This window comes from Hyperolius riggenbachi, chromosome 12 (assembly GCF_040937935.1).
Source record: "Hyperolius riggenbachi isolate aHypRig1 chromosome 12, aHypRig1.pri, whole genome shotgun sequence".
In the NCBI taxonomy this organism is placed as follows: Eukaryota; Metazoa; Chordata; class Amphibia; order Anura; family Hyperoliidae; genus Hyperolius; species Hyperolius riggenbachi.
In genome coordinates, this window is record NC_090657.1 from 130,547,647 (window position 1) to 130,572,989 (window position 25,343).

The window sequence follows — 25,343 nt, forward strand, 5'->3', positions numbered from 1 at the left end:
AGAAGACTTCTGGGCTTCTGCGTTATGGTCAGATGAAACAAAAAATGTAATTGTGTGGTCACAATGATGTTTCCTTCATTTAGCATAAAAAAAAGGAGAAGCCTTCAACCCAAAGAATACCATCCTCACTGTCAAACATGGTGGTGGGAACCTAATGCTTTGGGGGTGTTTTTCAGCCAATAGATCAGGGAACCTAATCACAGTAAACAGCACCATGCAAAAAAGCAATACATGAGGATTCTCAACGACATCATCTGCAGAGAAACTTGGCTTTGGGCACCAGACGACATTTCAGCATGACAATGAACCAAAACAGCGCAAAAGTGGTGTAGAAATGTTTAACAGTCAACATTTTTTTTTAACAGTTAAACTTTATTTTTGTAGAAAACAAGAGAAAGAAAGGTACAGGTTTGCACAACAATATTGGCTTTGATAATCCGTGAACTTATACAGTGTTAACAGCAATCGTGTGTACATAAAACACAGTATTAATACAGTATCAATCATAGGACAATATTCAGTAAAGATAACCAATGAAATGATAAATCCCTGAGGACTTTTTTTTTCCTTCCAACTTTGTGCATATAAAGAGGGAGTGAGATAGTTCGAAAAATACAAGGAGAAGAAGTTCAAAGAGACCAGAAAAAGGAAGCTATAGAAAGAAGAGGTTGTCCATCTCCTACTCAGACCCCCGATCCCCCCACTAGGATATTAATATAGTGCTTTACTCCAAGATAGGAATGAAGTTAGGATCAGTAGGATCCATTATTCTACACTCCCATATACCCCATATTTTAATACATTTCTTGGGGCAACGTTTATTCAAGCATATAGTCCTATATAATGGGAGTACATTGTTCATCGTTTTGGCCCATGAGCCAATAATTGGGACAGAAAGTTTTTTCCATTATTTTAATATTTCTTTTCTCGCCTGAAAGTAAAGTATTCGGACCAAGGTTTGTTTATTTTTGGAAAGAGTGATGTCTCTAAAATGTCCCAATAATAAGAGAGATAAGAGGTTTGTGGCAATTTATCAATCAAAGCGAGCACATCCTTCCAAAAGGAAACAATTATATGTCCAAAATGTATGTATAAAATCACCCAGTTCAGTTAAGCACCTCCAGCATCTATGAGTTGGCTTCAATCATTCTATTTAATCGTTCTGGAGTTAAATAGACTGTGTAAGAATTTGGTTTGGATTATTTGGTCACTAGCTGATACTACTGTAGTGGGAAATTCCTATTAGTATCGTATCCCAGTTTTTGTCCATTTCAGGAACATCAGTTACCCGATTACGATAACATTTGTTGAGTCTATGATTATTAAGCTTAATAACCCTCCCGGCGGTTGATTTTTTTCTGCCAAATAGGCAGAAATCCGTTGTTTTTTTATTTTGGTTTTTTTTTGTTTCATGTAAAGCTACCAGAGTGGTAGCTACATGAAACACCACTAGAGGGCGCATGTGTCCCTCTAGTGCGATCATCGCTGGCATCAATAGCAAACAGGGGAACGCGTACATAACGCGTCCACGTTTGGCTTCTCCTGACGCCATGGCGACGATCGGAATGACGTCATGGACGTCAGCTGACGGCCTGACGTCAGACGCCTCCGATCCAGCCCACAGCGCTGCCTGGAACTCATTGGTCCGGGCAGCGCAGGGCTCTGGCGGGGGGGGGGGGGGGCCTTTTCCACCGCTGTGTGCGGGCGATCGCCGCAGAGCGGCGGCGATCAAGCAGTGCGCGCAGCTAGCAAAGTGCTAGCTGCGCGCACAGCACTTTAAATGGGGCGTATCGCCCCACCAGGGGCCGAGATGGCCTCCTGCGCGGCATAGCCCGAGCACAGCTCAGGCTTACCGCCAGGAAGGTTAATTCCGTGTAAGTAGCTGATAAGGGTTTAGGAAGGTCCTTAGTCATCAGGAGCTGCGCTACTTTGTCGGTTTTTAGGTCAGGAGGTTGTGATCCAAACAGATTATGAGCGTGACGTAATTGTAGGTACCTGATAAGAGGTTTATTTGGAAGGTTAAATTGTTCTTTAAGTACGTTAAACGCAAGTATAGATTTGTCACATTGAATATCCGCTATGTTCTTAATCCCATATCTGGCCCAGATAGCAGGATCTGGGATGGTAGAGAAGTGCCGTAATTGTGGGTTTCTCCATAAGGGTGTATAGCAGGGGTCTCAAACTCAATTTACCTGGGGGCCGCAGGAGGCAAAGTCAGGATGAGGCTGGGCCGCATAAGGAATTTCACAAATCGCGGCGCATCGCCGCCTCTGCCCGCCCCTCTCACTCTTCCTTCACAGAGAGGGGCGGGTAGAGGCGGCGATCCGTGCGGCGATTGACGTCAGGAGGGGCAGAGCTGAAGCTGAAAGCTCTGCCCCTTCCAGAAAATGCCGGCGGATTGCCCCCGGGCGATTTGGGGGCTCTGCAGCCCTCGTTTAGCGGCGGGGATGCGGTGGATTACTTGGGAGCACTGAAGCGAACTGTAAGGAAGCTTTTGTCAGCGAGGGCCACAAAATATATCGAGGGCCGCAAATGGCCCGCTAGTTTGAGACCCCTGGTGTATAGGGAGAGGGGTTACCTGAATTAAAGAGGGGCTCTAGCCACCTTCCAAGCTCTCCAAGTGGTAGTCTTGGCCACCATGGCATTAGTATTAGATTTAGGACCTCTATACGGAAAGTTAGTTAGCTGATCATATGATTCCAACATCGCTGCCTCCGTATTTATAGCTGGATTTGTGCTGTCCTGGGAAAACCACCATCTTATGGTGACCAAGATGGATGCCCAGTAATGTGGCATAGCAAGTCCGCCTCTATGTTTGGGAAGCTGTAGTATATCCAAAGTGATGCGTGGCTGTTTCCAAGCCGAGATAAAGCCCAACATAATTGTATCTAGTTTTTTGAAAACGATAGTGGGAGCCAGATGGGGCATTGGCAGAATAGGTACGTAAATTTAGGGAGAAAAATCATTTTCAGGAGATTAAAGTGAGCGGGAGCCTAATCCATACTGCACATTTAGTTTCCAGCTGGTGGACAATAGTGATTTAGACAAATTACTTTTAATGCCTGACATCATACCAAAGTTGTCGAACAAACGTAGGGCAGTTGTCAGTGAACTATCAGGATTGCTGAAGTATAGTAACAAGTCATCAGCGTATAACGAATTTTCTCATGGAGGTTGCCCAGTTTTAAACCCTCAAGTAGATTAGATTGCCTGATATATGCCGCAACAGGCTCCATAGCAAGTGCAAATAAACTTGGCAAGAGCGGGCACCCTTGTCTGGTACCTGTTCTAATTTTAGTATTGCCTGTTCTAATTTTAGCCTTCGGGGAATCGTCTAGTAATTTTATATAAAATGTCACCAATTCCAAATTTGCGCAGTACGGCCCACAAGTATCTCCATTCAACCGAATCGAACATCTTTTTGGCGTCGAGGGAGGCTATCACTCTTTTTCCAGAATTCAAATGTGAGGCAGCGATGTTGGTTAGTAGTCTACGTATATTGATGTCCGTGCCCTTACCAAGCATAACAGACAACAACATTAACGTTTTACATTAAACATTAGAGAGTCCTGCCACAAATCCAATTGAGAATCTGTGTAGGGAGCTAAAGATCAGGATGATGGCTAGAAAATCCTCCAACCTGAAAGATTTAAAGCTCATTGCTAAAGATGAATGGGCAAAAAATCCTGTGGAAACATGCAAAAGGCTGGTCTGCAATTATAGGAAGTGTTTGCTGTAAAAGCCAATAAAGGCTTTTCTATTCATTGAGAAGGGTATGAATAATTTTGGACTGGACACTTTTTGCTCAAATGTAAATAGAAGCTGAGAAATATGTTTTTTCCCCCCCACAACCATGCCTCTTGTACATCGTCTTATTTTTTGACAGGAAAGGACATAGGCGTCTCCCAAAAGATACTTGCTGGTTGAATAAAAAGTAAATCAGAGCGCATAGCCGCGGCGAACGGGATGGCGGCTTGATCCTGACACTGCGCTAACACGGGGAGCAATTATCAGCTTAGCAGAGAGACTCAGACCCGCGCTTCACGGCGATTTCAGCATCATCTGCTGCGGGAAGCAAGGCTGAGTGAACAACGCCAGCATGAACTCCAGAAAGAGGGTCAAAAACAAGGAAAACTCCGAGTCAGCTGCCCCGCGTGGTAACTCCAAGATGGCGTCGCAACCTCTAGATCAAGAAGAGCTGGAGTTCGATGGCTCAGCATCAGACAACAGCCAGAACACTGATATCTGAAGCCTCCTCGAGAAGAAAGGCATCACCTCCAACAGATCCACAACTTGAAAAGTTTAGAAAGCTGATCAGGCAAGAAGTAACCGACATTAAAGCGGAATATAACCCTGCATTTCAACTTTGCTCTAAAATATTATTTACAGCATATTATATGCAAAAATTTTTTTTTTTTTTACTGGACCAGCATTGGAAGGGTTAAACACAGAGGTTTAAAGTTCCGTGGAGAGATATGCAGAAGTTCAGATAGATACATTCTATTTAGTGAAATGTATCTATTGAGAAATGTTTACACACTCTTTGGCTGTCCTCCAGCTCTTCTCAGTCAGAGAGATGAGTCACATTCAACACTTAGTTACATTTATGTAAACAAAATGTATCTATTTCAGCTTCGGATGCGTCTGCAGAAATCTCCAGGAACTTTAAACCCTGTGTAACCCTTCCAATGCTGGTCTAGTAAAAAAAAAAAAAAAAAAAAAAAAATGCTGGTTGCATATTATATACTGTAAATAATGTTTTAGAGCAAAGTTGAAATGCAGGGTTATACAGTGGAGGAAATAATTATTTGACCCCTCACTGATTTTGTAAGTTTGTCCAATGACAAAGAAATGAAAAGTCTCAGAACAGTATCATTTCAATGGTAGGTTTATTTTAACAGTGGCAGATAGCACATCAAAAGGAAAATCGAAAAAAATAACCTTAAAAGATAGCAACTGATTTGCATTTCATTGAGTGAAATAAGTTTTTGAACCCTCTAACAATAAAAGACTTAATACTTAGTGGAAAAACCCTTGTTTGCACGCTCAGAGGTCAAACGTTTCTTGTAATTGATGACCAAGTTTGCACACATTTTAGGAGGAATGTTGGTCCACTCCTCTTTGCAGATCATCTCTAAATCCCTAAGGTTTCGAGGCGGTCTCTGTGCAACTCTGAGCTTGAGCTCCCTCCATAGGTTTTCTATTGGATTAAGGTCCGGAGACTGACTAGGCCACTCCATGACCTTAATGTGCTTCTTCTTGAGCCACTCCTTTGTTGCCTTTGCTGTATGTTTTGGGTTATTGTCGTGCTGGAACACCCATCCTCGACCCATTTTCAGTTTCCTGGCAGAGGGAAGGAGGTTGTCGTTCAGGATTTCACGATACATGGCTCCGTCCATTTTCCCGTTAATGCGATTAAGTTGTCCTGTGCCCTTAGCAGAAAAACACCCCCAAAGCAAAATGTTTCCACCCCCATGCTTGACGGTGGGGACGGTGTTTTGGGGGTCATAGGCAGCATTTTTCTTCCTCCAAACACAGCGAGTTGAGTTAATGCCAAAGAGCTCTATTTTGGTCTTATCAGACCACAGCACCTTCTCCCAGTCACTCACAGAATCAATCAGGTGTTCATTGGCAAACTTCAGACGGGCCTGCACATGTGCCTTCTTGAGCAGGGGGACCTTGGATTTTAATCCATTGTGGTGTAATGTGTTTCCAATGGTTTTCTTGGTGACTGTGGTCCCTGCTAATTTTGAGGTCATTCACCAACTCCTCCCGTGTAGTTCTAGGATGCTTTTTCACCTTTCTCAGAACCATTGACACCCCACGAGGTGAGATCTTGCGTGGAGCCCCAGAGCAAGGTCGATTGATGGTCATTTTGTGCTCCTTCCATTTTCGAACAATCACACCAACAGTTGTCACCTTCTCTCCCAGCTTCTTGCTAATGGTTTTGTAGCCAATTCCAGCCTTGTGCAGGTCTACAATTTTGTCTCTGACATCCTTGGACAGCTCTTTGGTCTGTTGGAGAGTTTGGAGTCTGCTTGATTGATTGATTCTGTGGACAGGTGTCTTTTATACAGGTGACTAGTTAAGACAGGTGTCCTTAAAGGGACTCCGAGCAGTGCAGAAACTATGGAAAGATGCATATCATTTTAAAGCTCTCTTTCTCCTCTTCCCAATGATATATAAACCACCACCCTACGTCTTTTAGTTTTCGCTATTTTCGCAATTGAAATTGCCGCGGCCGCGATTTCGATCGCGAAAATAGATAAAATGATATCCATCAGCCATAGTTATATTGTATTACACAGGACGACACTTTCCCCAGTGTCAGCAGCTTCATTCTGCTGAATGCAGCTGCTGACTTTGACCAAAAGTCGCCCTGTGTAATACAATATAAATATGGAAAGATGGATATCATTTTAAAGCTCTCTTTCTCCTCTTTCTGACGACACCTAAATCGTTGCCCTACGCCTTTTAGTTTTCTCTATTTTCGCGATCGAAATCGCTGCCGTGGCAATTTCAATCGCGAAAATAGCGAAAACTAAAAGGCGTAGGGTGGCGGTTTATATATCATTGGAAAGAGGAGAAAGAGAGCTTTCAAATGATGTGCATCTTTCCATAGTTTCTGCACTGCTCGCAGTCCCTTTAATGAGGGTGTCTAATTGAGTAGAAGTGTCTAACCACTCTGTGGGAGCCAGAACTCTTAATGGTTGGTAGGGGTTCAAAAACTTATTTCACTCAATGAAATGCAAATCAGTTGCTATCTTTTATTTAAGGTTATTTTTTCGATTTTTCTTTTGATGTGCTATCTGCCACTGTTAAAATAAACCTACCATTGAAATGATACTGTTCTGAGACTTTTCATTTCTTTGTCATTGGACAAACTTACAAAATCAGTGAGGGGTCAAATAATTATTTCCTCCACTGTATTCCGCTTTAATAAGAAGCTGGGCTCAGAACTTCTTAAAGAGATACGCATCTTGAGCCATCGCACAAGGGGGCTCGAAGAAAGGATGGACAATGCTACAACTGTCCTAGTTGCTCATGAGGAAGAGGTTTCCTCCATAAAAGCAGAACTGCAAGACCTAAAGACACAAATGGAGGACTCGCAAAACAGGGCCAGTCGTGGCAACTTGCGCCTCAGAGGAGTCCCTGAATCAATCGTGGACCTGACAGGCACAGCAATTGCCATGTTCCAGGAATTAGACCCGGACATACCAGTAGAGCGCCTGGAAATGGACAGAATCCATCGGGCCTTAACGAAGCAACTCCCGAATGGGGTGCCAAGAGATATCGTTATAAAATTTCATTACCAGACAAAAGAAACTCATGTTAGCAGCTCGGGATAAGCAGCACATTCAGTTTCAAGATTTCCAATATGAAATATATGGCAAAAACGTCGTGAGCTGAAGCCCTATTTGCAAATTCTGCGGGAAAAGAAAATACAAAACCGCTGGGGATTCCCCTTCCAGGTGCAGTTTACACACGATGGGAAACTATACACCGTCCGATCCCTAGATGAAGCTCGAGATAAATTTCAACTACTTGGATGGCAACTCGCTCCAGCTACCCCATCAAAACCAGGATCTCAGGCCTCGCAAGCATCAAGGGCCTCGGACAGTCCTGCACGCAGCCCCTCACAAAGCCAGAAGCCTGAGCGTTATAAAGCCTTACAGCAACTCTCCACGCAGGTGTTCCAGGATGTTCGCTGACAGCTACACTGGGTCGCAGATGAGTATATTGATCTTGCTAGTCCTTTTATAACTATATGTATATGCGCCATTCCCGTGGCGAGGACTGAACTTTAGAACATGCGCCAATATAACTTCGGCCCAGCCATTACTGGGATGGCGTACTTCTAAAAGGCCTGTCCTGGGCTATAGCGAGCCCCACGCTGATGCATATTACAACTTTAATAGAGAACCCTAACAGGCGTTTTTGTAATGTTAGCAAGGCTGACACTGCAGATAAGTTTACATGGCAGCTATTTCTTGCATCTGAGTCGCTGAACTATTTTCTGATTGATAGGTTCATACCACTTGTTTTATACGCCTCCGAAAGACCATGGTCGTCAGTGTGGATGCCCTCAGAACACGATCTGGGACATATGCTAGGTGATATATGACAATGCTTGAAGACCGCCTGTCTTTTCCCCTTTTCTTATATATACGCGAAGGACAAATATGGAGCCAACACACTCAGGGCGCAGTTTGTTAAGTTGTGCACGTTTTTGTTTTAGTAGCGGATTTCTGACAACCTGGAAATATGATCAGATAGTCTGATCCCTATTGATGTTCCTGGAGTAATGATCATACCTGTTATCTGTTATAAGTTATGTAATCCTGTACTTACGATGTTTTAGAAATTGTAAGGCTTGGTGATGTATTCTCCACAGTCAGGATGCAACGCATGAGCTGACGTGAAGGAGGTACATACACTAGCACAAGGAAACAGGCTATCCCTAGTATAGTGGAGGGGAGGACTGACTCCAATAGTAGATTGTGGCGCACAGAGCCGGTGCAGATCCGACAGCCACAAACAATACTTTTGCTATAACGTCTCAGCGCAAAGTAGCGCTGAGCGCATAAACCAGAACTGAGGAGATCAGGACAGGTGGACAGAATGAACGCTTTCTGGCTAGCCGCTACTTAGTGACAGCAAGCGTCCAAAACAAGACAGACTGGAATGAGGCAGCCAATGCGTTTGCAGCGATGGCGTGCCTCACAAAGACAGGACAGGATAGTCAGGAAATAGCAGGATCAAGATAGATGAACGTAACACAGACAAAAATACAATAAGTATGTTTTCCTAGCGTATTACAATTACAGCTATCAATGAAACTATTTGTAACGTCTGACTAACATATGTATATATCGGCAATGAACCGATATATGACAATAGCAGGAACAGTTCGTGTACGTATACATCAGCGACACTGATGTATCAACGTAACACGAATACAAGGAAAATAATTAACGTGCTGGTATGCATATATATTGGCAATGAACCAATATATGATGCAAAGACCAGCAAAGTATCTTTAGAACAAGAAACACGATCGGGGGCTGAAGCGACAGCAAGACAGGCTTCAACTGAAGCTATGAAAACCCGAGGAGTCCTGCAGGAAGCAGATCTTTATACTGAGGTCATCCAATGGGAGCAGACATGCAGATTCCCACACAGGTGAATGATAATCAGTCACAAGCTGACAGCAGGGAAAGGCAGACAAAGCTATGCAGCTTGCATGGAAAGAGATCAGAACTACCTGAGCTGCAGCACTACTACTTCCAGCAATACCTGCTGCAGCAGCGATCATGACAGAAATATGTACGAAATTGTTTTACAAGAAAGCCTACGTTCATCCTGAGCTCTGATGGGGTGGAATCCACTATGCGCACCTTAGCTGATGCGAAAGGCCCCAAACCTAGCCGTTGCTTCACTTGGCCTTATGATTTAAGTTTGTGCATGCTCCCTGTTATACGATGCCTCTCAAAGTTCCTCAACAGACTCTCTAAATAAGGGAGACTCGAGCGAGGATACCAGATGTCCTCGGACATCACCACTATTACCGTGAAACGGATACCCAAGAGATTGTCTGGTCTCCGCAATTTTTACCCGGGACCAGACTCTCACCGTCTTCATGTCTTTCTTTCTCTTTATAATTCTTTTCTTTCTTTCCTCTTTACTCCCCTTCTCTCTCCCTAAAATCCCCCGGGCAGGAATCTTAGTAATGTGGTTAGAGGTAACCCCAACGTTATTCATAATTAGCACGCCTCTCCTATATAAAATGAAATGGCGCTAAAAATAGCCTCCTTTAACGTGCAAGGTGTCAATGACCTGGTAAAGAGATCTAAAACATTTAATTTCTTCCAGTCAGCGCATGCAGATGTGCTCTGTCTGCAAGAAGCTCACCTGCTACGGAACAAAACTCCAAAGTTCTTTCACCGCACATTTTCACAGGTTTATACAGCTAGCGATAATGTGAAACAGCGTGGAGTCTTAATCGCCTTTAGAAGAGCAGTCAATTTTGTTTGTCATAAGGAGATCAAAGATCCCAGTGGGCGCTTTCTTATGCTAATGGGTAGTATACTAGATAATGATATTAAATTTGTTACTTACTATGCTCCTAACAGAAATCAAGTCCCATTCTTTGCTAACCTACTCCGTATGATTGATACTCATGCGAGAGGACCTGTAGCGCTTTGTGGAGACTCTAACATGTGTTTAAACCCAATTATCGACAGGTACCCTAATGCCTCTCCTATAATTGACAAATCTGAGAATAAAAACGCTAAATCTCTAAGACAGCTACTCGGAAACCATAACATTGTGGATTGCTGGCAAGAACTCCATGCCTGTAAAGAGGGTTTCACTCATTACTCCGCCCCACATAAATCCTACTCCAGGATCGATCCTTGCTTTATTTCCACCGCCCTTGTACCACCACAACTGGGGTCTTCATGGGTGCTACAGGTCCCATGGTCCGACCATGACGCATTGCTAACCACTCTCACATCTGTCGTATCTAGGCCCAATGAGCGAAACTCGTCTCTGAACCAAGCATTACTCTCTGATCCGATCATTAAAGCAGAAATCAAAAAAGCAATCATGGAATACTTTAAATATAATAAGGCAGAAGAAAACATAACGTATAACTGTGTGGAAGGCCCACAAGGCAGTCCTCAGGGGTCGTTTAATTCAGCTAGCGGCGGGGAAAAAAAAAAAGAGAAAAAATAAAACAGCAAGTGGCTCTGGAAAGAGATTACTTGGAAAAATTTTAGTTGTTCAAGCAGTTACCAACTAACGAGCATAAATTTGATATGGACAGAGCTCGTGAAGCTTATAACCTCTTTTTCCCTGCAGGCTGAAAGGCATCTAAGATGGCAAAAATTTAAATTCGCTTATAAAGCCAATAAACCTGACTCCTTTCTGGCCAGGAGACTAAGGTACCCTGATCTTAAAAAAATCTTATACGCCCAAAGAATGGGCAGGACTCACACACCTCTAATCCTGCCAAAATAGTGGAAATCTTCAGAGAAAACCTAGATCGCTTATATAACAAAACTGACTCCGTAAATAATAACCTCCTAGAGCATGTATTTAAGGAACTACAACTTCCAACTCTGTACACAGACTCCAAACTAAGGCTAGAGGGATGTATCACGGATGAGGAGATCAAATTAGCTATCAAAACCCTTGCACCCAACAAGAAACCGGGCCCTGACGGGTTTACAGCATTATACTAGAAATCTTATGTAGACTTACTGGGTTCTCCACTCAGTGATGCATTCAACTGCATATTGAATGGAGCTCAATTTAAAAGTGAAAGCAATACAGCAAGTATTTGTATGATTCCTAAGCCAGGGGTGGATTTAACTCAGTGGGCAAATCATAGACCAATCTCACTTTTGAATATTGATTTAAAGATTTTAGCAAAAGTACTAGCCTCATGATTATGCACTATGATCGGAGGATTAGTTGACGGGGACCAATCGGGATTCATGCCGGGGCGGCAAGCGGGGGATAATGTAAGGCGTTTGTTTCACATTATCAATGAAGCGCATACTCAAAAATGCCCTATAATGTTATCGCTTGATATTCGAAAAGCCTTCGATACTGTACCCTGGAAATACTTATTCCACCTCCTCGAGCTGTGGGGATTTGGCCCCCACTTCATGACTTGGCTGGGAGCCATGTACTCCGAACCTCAGGCATTTGTACAATATAATGGTTTCAGGTCGACGCGCTTTCGTATCTCAAGAAGCACACGCCAGGGCTGCCTGTTGTCCCCTTTATTACTTGCACTGGCTATAGAGCCCCTTGCAGCCATGATCAGAACAAATCCAGATATAGGGGGTATAACAATTAACGGGACATTGCATAAAATTAACTTCTATGCAGACGATGTAATGCTTTCCAACCCCTCCATCTCCCTGCCAAATCTATCCATAATGTTAACACAATTTGAAGATATCTCTGGTTTAAGCATAAACAGCAAAAAAAATCAAAAGCCCTAAATGTCACCTTAGATAACCCTACTGTCAAAAGGCTTCAAAATAGCTTTGAATTCATATGGGAGCCTAATTAATATACCTAGGAATATCATTGACAAGTACATACCAGGATGCCTTTAAAGCAAACTACCCTGCCCTTTTGAGTAAAATTAAAGCGCTACTGAATGGCTGGAAGGGACACTATATCTTGGCTTGGAAGGCTAGCAGCGGTTAAAATGGTAATTTTGCCTAAATTATTGTATTATTTTAGAGTCTTACCTGTGTTAGTGCCTACAAGCACTCATTCAACTACAAAAAAATGGTGGAGTCCTATATATGGGGAAACATTAAACCTAGGATAGCTAAGAAAGTGCTTCACAGGACTAAAAGCGGAGGGCTGGGGCTCCCAAATATATCCAAATATTATCAAGCAGCGCAAGTTGCACAAATAGTGCTATGGCACGCCACCTCCAGAATTCCAAAATGGGTACTTTTAGAACGGGAACTCAGTAAGCCAACACAACTTTCCAACTTATGGGTAGACCTCTCAGCTCGCAAAAAGATAGATAACCCATTAATACGACACTCTTAAGGTATGGGACCAGGTCTAACGAAAGGGTAACTTAATGTCCTCCCATAGACCTTTATCTATGATAATAGGTCATCCTCTCTTCACATTAGGCTTATCTAACGCTGGGACATTACCAATAACCTTACTATGGTCTACGATTTGCTCACTAATACGGGCATCAAACCCTTCCAAACGTTGGTGGAGGGAGGGAAATTGCCAAGCTCTGAAGTTTTCAGGTATCTTCAAGTAAAACACTTTATACAAAAATTGACAGCAGGTTCAGAATCTCTGCTAACACCCACTATTTTTGAACATAAATGTTACACAGACCCATTCGCTCCAGGCATAATTTCCACAATCTATGCCCGTTTGGTTGCCACTCCTAGACAGCCCAAACCCTCATATATTAAAGTGGGAACGTGAACTAAATGTGCAGCTGGATACTCCAGACAGATAAGATATGGCTAAATGTGCACAAATCCTCAATTTGCTCTAATGTTGTTGAAACAAATATTAAAGTGTTATTTTGGTGGGATCTCACACCTCATAGAATGGCTAAATTTAGTCAAAAGAACTCAGAACGCTGCTTTCGCGGCTGCTTGCAAGAAGGAACATTTTCACACATATGGTGGAAATGCCCCAAGGTCAGGAGGCTGTGGAACAAATCTATGCAATTGCTGGCAATTCCTTCCCCAAGTCTCCTGAGGTTGCTTTGTTGGGGCTCCAGCCGGAAGGAGTCTCCAATAAACACTTCAAGCTAATTACGCATATACAAATACTGCCATTATATACTTTCAGCAACCAAACAGGTCATAGCTGCCGCATGGAGAACCCCCTCACTTCTGTATCAGTCTGTCTTGCAAAGACTTGGTCAAGCTATGTTTAATGACAAAATGAGGGCAATCTTACTTGATAAGCATGCACTGTTTGAAAAAAACCGGGAACCACTTTATTCCCAATATTACCACGTACTCCCTCCTCTCTCGCTGCGAACCTTGTGAAAAATAGGTGTGTATCATAAAGTGGCTATAGTCAGTACAAGACGCTGCCCGGGGAAATAACTCCTCTTTTCTCTTTCTCCCTTCTTCACTTTCTTCCTACTTTCCCTTACTTTTTTGTCCTCTTGTTTGTTTATATACAATTGGCACCCTAACCTCCCTGGCGGTTAATTTTTTTTTGCCAAATAGGCAAAAATCCTTTTTTTTTATTTTTTTTTTTGTTTCATGTAAAGCTACCAGAGTGGTAGCAACATGAAACACCACTAGAGGGCGCATGTGTCCCTCTAGTGCGATCGTCGCCGGCATCAATAGCAAACAGGGGAACGTGTATATAATGCGCTCCCGTTTGGCTTTTCCTGTCGCCATGGCGACGATCGGAATGACGTCATGGACGTCAGCCAGCGTCAGATGCCTCTGATCCAGCCCATAGCGCTGCCCGGAACTCATTGGTCCGGGCAGCGCAGGGCTCTGGCGGGGGGAGGCCTCTTCTGCCGCTGCGTGCGGGCGATCGCCGCAAAGCGGCGGCGATCAGGCTGTGCGCGCGGCTAGCAAAGTGCTAGCTGCGCACACAGCACTTTAAATGGCGAAAATCGCCCCACCAGGGGCTGAGATATCTTCCTGCGCGGCATAGCCCAAGCTCAGCTTGGGCTTACCGCCAGGAAGGTTAAATCTTTCAACTAGGTGTACGTGCATACAGACACCCCCTTGGTGTATTCTGGGGAATACGTTCTTAGTAATGAGCCGCATTGAAAGACAATTTTGCTATACCAACAATGCCCCTATTAGTGATGCAACATGTTTAAACCTTGCATTATAGGTAGGTGCTTCTCTCCAAAATTACCAATATTGGGAATGTATAATGAGGAAAAAGCTGCATATCTTTCTGTGTTTTATCTTTTTTTTCCTTTAGTATACACCACTTCTGTATGATGAGGTTAGGTGGTATAAGCAAAATGTACACCAACTGATTCTTCTGCTTACTGTTATTTCTGGATGACCTGTTTGTTAAAAAATTCTTATTCAATAAAAATTGACAAAAAAAAAAAAAAAAAAGACAGTAAAGTCAACATTTGCCAGGGGTATAAATAGTTATGGGCAGCACTGTAAACATTTACAGTGCAGGTGGAAAAAATATGTGAACCCCTAGACTAATGACATCTACCCAGTTTTGGGTTTGCTTTTCCCAAGAAGCATTGCCTGATGTGAATGATGCCTCGCACAAAAGAGCTCTCAGAAGACCTACAATTAAAGCGGAATATAACCCTGCATTTCAGCTTTGCTCTAAAACATTATTTACAGTATATTATATGCAACCAGCATTTTTTTTTACTAGACCAGCATTGGAAGGGTTACACAGAACTTTAAAGTTCCTGGACAGAACTGCAGACGCATCCGAAGCTGACAGAGATACATTTTGTTTACATAAATGTATCTAAGTGTGGCATGTGACTCACTCTGACTGAGAAGGAGCTGGAGGACAGCCAAACCGTGTGTAACATTTATCACTTGTTACATTCTATGTAGTTAAATGTATCTGAACTTCTGCATATCTCTCCAGGGAACTTTAAGGGCCCGTTTTCACTATCGCGAATCCGCATGCGTTATCCGCATGCAGATTCGCATAGCCAATACAAGTGGATGGCCCTGTTTCCACTTGTCAGTTTTGCTGTGCGTTTTTCTGTGCAGGATTTTTCTGCATGGCACAGCCCTCAGAATTCGCCTGCGTGTGGAATGCAGGCGAATCGCACGCAATGTATTTAATAGGGAAATCGCATGCGTTTCCCCATGCGTTTTTTGACGCTAATTCGCATGCGATTTCGCATAGGTACCCATGTTAATTCACACAGGCAGTGACATGGTTAAAAACGCTTCACCCTAACCTATGCGAAATCGCAGCAAAAACGAATGCGGAATCGCACCCGCATGCGATTTGCCTGCGGTGATTCGCCAGCGATTCTGCAACGCAATAGTGGAAACGGGCCCTAAACCTCTGTGTTTAACCCTTCCAATGCTGGTCTAGTAAAAAAAAAAATGCTGGTTGCATATAATATGCTGTAAATAATGTTTTAGAGCAAAGTTGAAATGCAGGGTTATATTCCGCTTTAAGAATTGACTTGAATAAAGCTGGAAAGGGTTATAAAAGTATCTCCAAAAGCCTTGCTGTTCATCAGTCGAGAGTAATGCTTCATACACACTTGAGATAAAAGTCTTTAGAAAATGAAAGATCACAGACCAATTTTACCCCCTTCCATGTAGTATGAGAGCCATACTCTACACAGTCTATTCTATGGAGCTGCACTCCCCAACAAATAAAATCTTTGCAAGATGCTGCACACAAAGATGCCCGTACACACTCAAAAGATCATTATCTGCAAAAGATCTGTTCCTGCAAAATATCCATTCCTGCAAAATGCATTCATAGTCTATGAGATCTGCAGATCATCATACACACTTGGTTTAACAGACAATCATCTGCAGATCAGATTTACCAGGGTGGATTTTCAGATCTGCAGATGATTGCCAGATATGCAGATGAAGTCTGTTAAACCAAGTGTGTATGATGATCTGCAGATCTCAGACTATGAATGAATTTTGCAGGAATGGATATTTTGCAGGAACAGATCTTTTGCAGATAATGATCTTTTGAGTGTGTACGGGCAACTGTGTGTGCAGCATCCTGCAAAGATTTTATCTGATGGGGAGTTCAGCTCCATAGAATAGACTGTGTAGAGTATGTCTCTCATACTACATGGAAGGGGGTAAAATTGGTCTGTGATCTTGCCTTTTCCAAAGACTGTTATCTCAAGTGTGTATGAAGCATAAGACAAATTGTCTATTAATGGAGTAAGCTTAGCACTGCTGCTACTCTCCCTAGGAGTGGCCAGCTTGTAAAGATGACTGCAAGAGCACAGCGCAGAATGCTCAATGAGTTGAAGAAGAATCCTAGAGTGTCAGCTAAAGACTTACAAAAGTCTCCGGCATATACTAACATGGCGGTTAGTGTATCTATGATACATTAAAAAAAATAAAAAGAATGGCTTTCATGGGAGGATACCACAGAGAAAGCCACTGCTGTCCAAAAAAAATTGCTGCATGTGTAAAGTTTGCAAAAGAACACCTAGATGTTCCACAGCAGTACTGGCAAAATATTCTGTGGACAGATAAAACCAAAGTTGAGTTGTTTGGAAACACAACACTATGGCCTCGATTCATAAAAGTGCTGTCGGTAAGGTAAACTCGAGCGGGGAAACACCGCTGTCGGTATTTCAGCCTTCAGGGTGGTAATTCATAAAAATGTTTCTAGTTGTGATAGGCGTGCGGAGATATTCCGCTGTAGGCTAGCGTTAGGCTGTCGGGAGACATGCGGAAACAGGAGAAGCAGGCGGAGTCCCTCCGTGCAGTGTTCTCTCTGCAGCTGCTTGGGAGGTCTGTCCCATTCACTGCAATGTATTCCGCACGCTTCTCGCCACATCAGAGGTAGCGGTAATCCCCGTCTGCATACCGCTTCCTCTAACCTTTATGAATTGACATTTGTTACTTTTGTTAAGATAATCACCGCACAAGGCGGTGATTTATCACTCTGCTCGCGAATGTCGGCTTTTCATGCGGAAAAAGCCTTTATGAATACAGATTTTGCTGTGTGGTCGGTAAAGTGAGCCGTTTTCAGCATTTCCGCATGCGGGAATGCTTTATGAATCAAGGCCCATGTGTGGAGAAAACAAGGCACAGCACACAACACCTCATCCCAACTGAAGTATGGCGGTGGGGGCATCATGGTTTGGAGCTGCTTTGCTGTGACAGGGCCTGGACGAAATGCTATCAAAGGAAAAATGAATTCCCAAGACATTTTGCAGGAGAACTAAAGCCATCTGTCCACCAGCTGAAGCTCAGCAGAAGAGGAGTGTTGCTACAGGACAACAACCCAAAGCATAGAAATAAAGCAACAGAATGGCTTTAACAGAAGAAAATACGCCTTCTGCAGTGGCACAGTCAGAGTCCTGTCCTCAACTTGATTGAGATGCTGCGGCATGACCTCAAGAAAGCGAGTTCCATCAGGCATCCCAAGAATATTGCTGAACTAAAACAGTTCTGTAAAGCAAAATAGTCAAAAATCACTCCTGACCGTTGTGCACATCTGATCTGCAACTACAGGAAACATTTGGTTGAAGTTAATGCTGCCAAAGGAGGTTCAACCAGTTATTAAATCCAAGGGTTCATATACCTTTTCCACCTGCACTGTGAAGGTTTACATGGTGTGTTAAAAAAAACATGGAAATATAAAATTATTTGTGTGGTATTAGTTTAAGCACACTGTGATTGTCTATTGTGACTAAAGGTGCATACACACATCAGACTATAGTCTTTGGAAAATGAAAGATTACAGACCAACCTTACCACCTTTCATGTAGTATGAGAGCAATACTCTACACAGTCTATTCTATGGAGCTGAACTCCCCATCAGAAAAAAATCTTTGCAAGATGCTGCACACACTCAAAAGATCTGTAGCTGCAAAAGATCTGTTCCTGCCAAAAATCCATTCCTGCAAAATGCAATGATAGTCTATGAGATCTGCAGATCATCATACACACGATTTAACTGACATTCATCTGCAGATCAGATCCACCAGGATGGATTTTTTAGATCTGCAGATGATTGCTTGATCTGCAGATGAATGTCAGTTAAATCATGTGTGTATGATGATCTGCAGATCTCATAGACTATCATTGCAATTTGCAGGAATGGATTTTTGGCAGGAACAGATCTTTTGCAGATACTGATCTTTTGTGTCTGTACAGCATCTGTGTGTGCAGCATCTTGCAAAGATTTTTTTCTGATGTGGAGTTCAGCTCCATAGAAAAGACTGTGTAGAGTATGGCTCTCATACTACATGAAGGGTGGTAAGATTGGTCTGTGATCTTTCATTTTCCAAAGACTATCGTCTGATGTGTGTATGAGCCTTTAGATGAAGATCAGATAACATTTTATGACCAATTTGTGCAGAAATCCATATAATTCCAAAGGGTTCACATACCTTTATTGCTACTGTAAATGCTAGCGTTTGGATGTTTGTTAATCACACAACAATGGCTTAACTGATTTGAATAAAATTTGGCACAGTACATTACCTGGAACATAGGATACTTTTTATCCCCATAACCAGAAAGTGGTCAGAGACAAATACAAATTTCACTGGGAGAAATGTAAACTGCAGCCATTCTTACACTGTTAATGGTAGGGTTCTCAAACTTTGCACAGTTGGTCAATGGGTGACTGGGATTATTATTCAGAAAAGTGGGTGGAGCCTACAAAAGCCAACCAAAATGCACCCATTTTCAAGAGTAATATTTTATTTCTGCCATTCTTGCACTTTTAAAGAAAACCTGAACTGAAAATTAAAAGTCAAAATAAACATACACAAGTCATACTTACCTCCTGCGTAGTCTACTCCTCAATCTCTTTCTCCTTTCCCGCGTCCTGTTTGTCCACTGTGATCAAGGGAATTCTCCATCCTCCATTTTGAAAATGGCCATTACCCCATAACAGCTTCCTGGTCAGCACACTGTTAAACTGTAATATCACCCACTTGAGCCATAGGGAAACAACATTACTTGGCACATCAGTTGTCCTCTCAGCTATAACTGACAGCAACTGATATTTCAGTTCTGACAAAATGTCAGAACTGGAAGGGATCATTGTCAGAAGAAAATGGTGCGCTTCTAAAAGGAACTGATGGCAAGGTAACTATGTAATGTTCATTTGAAGTTACCTCATGTGTTTATTTTAAATAATTTTACTCAGTACAGGTTCCCTTTAATGGCACAAGCCTCAGACCTAGGACAGTTGGTCATTTTGCGACTGGGGTTCAAATTCAGGAGGGAGCCACAGCCAGATTGGTTTCATTTCAATGCAAATTAGTGATGCCAAAGACCGCAAAGCTCACAAATTCATTAAATTGAGTAATTGTGTGTAGAGTTCGAAAAAGTGGGCGGAGCCAACACCGGCCAAATACATGCCCGGGCAACGCCAGGCCATCAGCAAGTATAAAATAAATGGCAAACAGTTGGGACCATCAGACTTGTAGAAGGACTTAGGAATACTGGTTGATAACAAGTTAGGTAATTGTATACAATGCCAAGCAGCAATAGCGAAAACAAATACAAATCTGGGATGCATAACATGGGAAATCATATCTCAAGATGTTAGTGTACTACTTCCTCTGTATAAATCACTGGTGAGGGCCCATCTGGAGTACGGGATACAGTTTTGGGCACCACACTATAGAAAGGACACTAAACTTCCAGAACAAAAACAAAGACAGAAAACTAAATTAATCAGAGGGCTGGAAGAACTCACTTACCAAGAAAGGTTGGACAAATTGGGCTTATTTAGCTTGGAAAATAGGCAACTGAGAGGTGACCTGATTAACATGTATGAATATATCAGAGGGCAAAACAAGGTTTTCTCCTTCATTTTCCTCCCCTTCTCCTCAGATGCAGCTAGTTCCGTCTGATTGGCTGAAGCTTCTATCCCTACCTTGCTTGTTCCTGATTGGCCACCCCCTCTACACTCACGCCGCATACATGGGCATCCCCCACCGCAACTATGGGCACGCCCAGCATCCATGGGAAACCTCCCCCCACTGCTGCCACATCCAAGGGTATCCCCCCACAACATCATCTACCATCTACCTTGCGCACACAGTCTCACCTTATCATGGTTCAAGGCACTGGAGTTCCAATCTATACTCTCTGCACTACCGCTGCCCTGTACGCAGTAAGTATAGAAAGGAACTCCAGCACCTGGAACCATGAGGTGAGTATGTGTGTGCGGCATTTATTCCTATCCGTTGCGATATGTAATGCTGCAGGGAGTAAAGATTGATGTAATGACATCAGGATTGGATTCTCCTTACTACATAAAAATCACTGAAATCAAAAATGTGGACAAATCAATATCAGGTATGTAAGTGGCTGACTCAGTCCTGACTCAGACAGGAAGTGACTACAGTGTGGCCCCCTTACTAATATGAAATTCTAACTATAAAAAACACTTTCTTAGCAGAAAATGGCTTCTGAGAGCAAGAAAGATAAAAAGGGGAATTTCTCATCAGTGAGGGTCACACTGTAGTCACTTCCTTTCTGAGTCAGGACTGAGTCAGCCACTTACATACCTGATATTGAACTCTTTCAGGCACAGAACGAAAACAAGGGAACACAGCAGTTATTTGTGTGCTAGGCACTGTACATACTTATTTTCTAGACAAAAGAAAAGATCTCACAACGCACCATCTTTGCAAAAAATATATAAAGATTATAATTTTATTAGTCCTTAATAGTACATAAACAGACTACACAATACAACACCATGAAAACTAAACAGGGTAGACAAAACAGTAATAAAAACACCCCATAATAAGGGTAGAGTGGCTGCAGAAATAAGTATAATTGTATATACACCAGCGTATTGGCAGCTAGCAGCAGGTATCAAAAATTAGGAATATAAATTAATTTCATGCATCACGTTTCACAAAAAAAGCAGAGTAATACAATAATTCAAATATGGCAAGGATCTAATATAAATATTTACTATCACTAGCTCTCCTCACCCAAAATTAATTGATATAGATCATAGTAGTGCAAACAGTGCAAAGATAATTAAGATCCATAATATACACGCCCCTCTGTACGCCTGCACCAATGAGCTACTCGCTCCTAAGGCCGACACGGAGGATGCAACGTACGTACCCATCCCCACATCGCAGTGCAATAAGCCGTCCAATCCCGGCTGCCTATGACGTCCGCTTCCGTGGACGTCAGCATCACCATGGATACGGGTAAACATACCCAAAAGACACAGCAATATCTCCTCCTCCTAGCAATCCGGGAGGACAGAGAACACTGCCTGGTCCTGGATTGGCTTGTTGGAGATATAATCACAGGGGCGCAGGCGACAGGGTGCGCAGGAACACAGCTAATCTCTAAGTCAAAGTCTAATAGTGGTTATAAATTATAAAGACTGTTAATTCCAAACTTATTAGTATATCAAATCACAACATTAAAGGGAGGAGGCATAAGAAACTACACATCAAAACATGGCACCTACAAGGGGTTCCTAAAAGAATGGGACAAGCATAAGACATCCAGCCAATTACCAAGGGGAAATTACAAGGACACATGACCTAGTGTCCATATACATTAGGGTAATCTTGAGACACTTATCAAAACCCAGTACTGTGTTTGTTATTTCTCCAAAAAGACACTGAACTCGTTGCGATAGCTGAAGTCCAGGGGCCCCTTCGCTTCAGTTTTGGAAATCCAAAAGGATTCTCGTTGTGAGAGGAGCCGCTCCCGGTCTCCTCCCCTTCTTGGCGCCACGACAGCGACCAGTCCCACCATTTTCAGGAGGGAGGGGTCGCTGCCGTGGCCCGCAAAGTGTTTAAAAAGCCTGGGCACCCCTCCATTTTTACGGACAGAACGTATGTGTTCCACCAATCTTTCCCGCATCGGGCGTGCCGTCTTTCCAATATAGAAAAACAAACAGGGACACAGGAGGGCATACACCACAAATTCAGTCCTGCATGTGATGAAATCCCTAATCTTAAAAAGTGTAGAACCCAATCTCACTTGTTTTGCCTTTACAATGTGTGGACATGTGGGACAACGTCCACATGGGAATGTTCCCACGATTTTGTTGCTGGTTAACCAGGTCTCCCGTCTGGGGGGCACAAATTCACTATTTGTCAACATTGAACCCAGCGTGGTTCCCTTCCTAAATGCCAACATTGGGGTCTCTGCTACTCTAGGGCTCAGACCCACATATTGTTCCAGTATTTGCCGATTACGTCTCACCTTGTAGGTGCCATGTTTTAATGTGTAATTTCTTATGCCTCCTCTCTTTAATGTTGTGATTTTATATACTAATAAGTTTGGAACTAACGGTCTTTATAATTATAGCCACTATTAGACTTTGACTTCGAGATTAGCTGTGTTCCTGCGCGCCCTGTCGCCTGTGCCCCTGTGATTATATCTCCAATAAGCCAATCCAGGACCAGGCAGTGTTCTCCATCCTCCCGGATTGCTAGGAGGAGGAGATATTTCTGTGTCTTTCGGGTAGGTTTACCCGTATCCATGGTGATGCTGACGTCCACGGAAGCGGACGTCATAGGCAGCTGGGATTGGACGGCTTATTGCGCTGCGATGCGGGGATGCGTACGTACGTCACATCCTCCGTCTCAGCCTTAGGAGCGAGTAGCTCATTGGTGCAGGCGAACAGAGGGGCGTGTAGCTTCTACGCTATATGTAAGCGCCCTTCCCTCCATGGCGTTTATGGTTTACCAACACGCCATAAGGTCTGAACATCCATGATCAAGCACCAGCTGATGCAAAACAATTGTTGGAGGACGGGGGCTCTGTGTGTAGGATGCCATCTGAACGGGTGATGTAATCTTTGTACTTTACAACTTTTATCTGTTGCTACTACTGTTTTACACGGTTGTGCAATAAATGCTTCAAGTCAAGTTGCTGGTGCCCACGTTTTTTCTACTGTGCAAACCATAAAGGCCCTTTTCCACCTGCAGTCGCTAGCGTTCACGCTGAACGCTAGCGATTGCTGAATCGCAAAACCGGCGATTCCCCGACGTTTTGCGGCCGCGATTTTGCTATGCTATGCACTGCATAGCAAAATCGCGGCAAATATCACTCCGCCGCGCATTCGCGTTCAGGTAAAAAACGAATCGCGGTAGTGGAAATGACCTACCGCGATTCCTATGTTAAAAAGCAAACCGTAGCGATTGTAAAATCGCTAGCGGTTTGCGACTTTGCGATTCAGCCAGCGCTGGTGGAAAAGGGCCCCTTTAATGGAATAAGTGTGGCCCAGCCTATAATTTACTGTTCCCACAGGTGTCCACGAAAGGGGTGTGACCCATACAACCACTCTCTTCCCCTACAGGTCCTAATGGGAGCTTGCATAGCCCTGGCTGTTGGGGAGTGCCTCTTGAATTTCGTGTGAAGCAGGTGGTCACAAAGTTATGTTAACTACAAAAAAAAAAAAAAGGGGGGGGTGGGGTTACATTTACCAATTTGCAAGATTGACACTTCTGGGAGTTGGCGATAGATAATAGCTTTAAATCAGCTGTCAGACGTAAATACATTTTAGACAATTATAACTTGTGATGCGCAATAGTGCCAAAAGGAACATTTGCCAATAAGCTAGCCGTCCCCTCCTCCATACCTGGTCTCTTCTCCCCCAGTTTGTGGATAGCAGTGTAGGGAATGGAGGGTGAGCTAATTCCCTCCTAGGTCTCGGCCGCTGCTTTCTCCTGGGTGTCAGCAGCCGCTGCCGAAAGAGGACGGAGCTCCGGCGGTCCCAGGAGGGTTCCAGGGAGGCCGGGTGACAGAGCTGCAGCGCCAGGACCACGTAGGGTTCCGTGCTGGGAGAAGAAGCTCGGCCGCTGACAGGAGGTCTCCCCCGAGACACGGCCAGGCTCCCTCCGAAGGGCGCCTCCGGCTCCTTCAGCTATGCTCGAGGCCGGCGGAGCTGGAGGAAAAGGCTACCTCTCCGGAGGAAGGGGGGGGGGGGAGGTGTCCAGACGTCCGTAGCTTCTTACAGCTTCTCCTTAGTGCGCTGCAAGCGATGCGCTGACAAGAGACAGGAGACAGTTAGCCGCGGCCATTTTGTTGCTAACTGACAAGAAGCAAAAGAGGGTTGCGACAATGCAAATAAGATGTGGGGTTGAGGCATTAACAAACGTTCATTGGTTTGCAAGTTTAACTGAGGCGTGGTTTGGGCGTGCATAGAAGCATCGCGAGGAGGATTGGGGTGCCTAAGAACATTCGCCTATTCAGAAACTAGAATGGGTGGGTCCAGCATGATTGACGGCAAGTGGGAGGAGGCGGGGAGGGGGCAGGCGATGTGAGGAAAAACAAGATTCGAGCAGTCTTCACTGACTCTCGCAGTTGCCTTGACGATGAGGTGGGGGCGGGTCAATGATTGTTTATGTTTTTCTTTCCAATTAAAAACAAAAGTTTGCTTTATTAAAATGTATGCACATTAACCATTGTTACCCTTAGAAGCTAAACACACCTCCAGAACCGCTGGAATGCAATGATGTGTCAGTTTGTTAATTTGTACAGAGCCATAATAATCCAACATGCATACAGACTGTTTCGGATTGTTTGATCCTCTCCAGTACATGGCATGGATTAATTTGGCACTATGGAGTAGGGCTTGTAACACGAGAGGTACAGACTAACCAGCAAGCTCACTGTGAACCAGAACTCATTGGAGTGTGTGAGGGGCTACAATGGTCCTAAAAGCCCCCTTACTAAAATGCTAAGAAAAACAAATTTTTGCTTTCTTAAAACAGAAAGAATTTGCGATAATTCCGGTTGGAATGAGCATTTACAGAGAGTTAGGGTAATAGCAGGAGTGTGGTCCATGGGGTCTTAAAGATTCGGACTCCAGAGAATTAGGGACTGAACAGCAACAATAACGAGAGAAGCAGATTCGCTTTAGAAAAAATACTAAAAGTGCAAATGTTAGAAAGTACCCATTTCATTATTAATGTGAGCTCCTCCATCTGACCTGAGGCTACGTTTACCTGATCCATGGCAATGCGTAGCTAGTGTTTTTGAGATGACCCACAAGTCTGCTTAACCTGTAAACTGGTAGGCACATCCAGGCAAAACCCCCAGTAGTGATGGTTATGTCTAAAAGAACTCATGGAGAAGCATGACAACTGGTTGGGTGATAGATATTCAAGTTTTTGATTTGCTTGTTGA

At 43.5% G+C, this 25,343-nt stretch overlaps 1 long non-coding RNA gene across 1 annotated transcript in view; it reads right to left on the reverse strand.

The window, feature by feature from the left end:
* Window positions 1-24,288, reverse strand: part of LOC137541493 (uncharacterized) — a 127,783-nt gene extending 103,495 nt beyond the window's left edge. Inside the window, exon 1 of the long non-coding RNA XR_011025180.1 lies at window positions 23,794-24,288. This is a non-coding gene — a long non-coding RNA (uncharacterized lncRNA). The remainder of the gene's footprint in view (window positions 1-23,793) is intronic.
* Window positions 24,289-25,343: the final 1,055 nt, after the last annotated feature.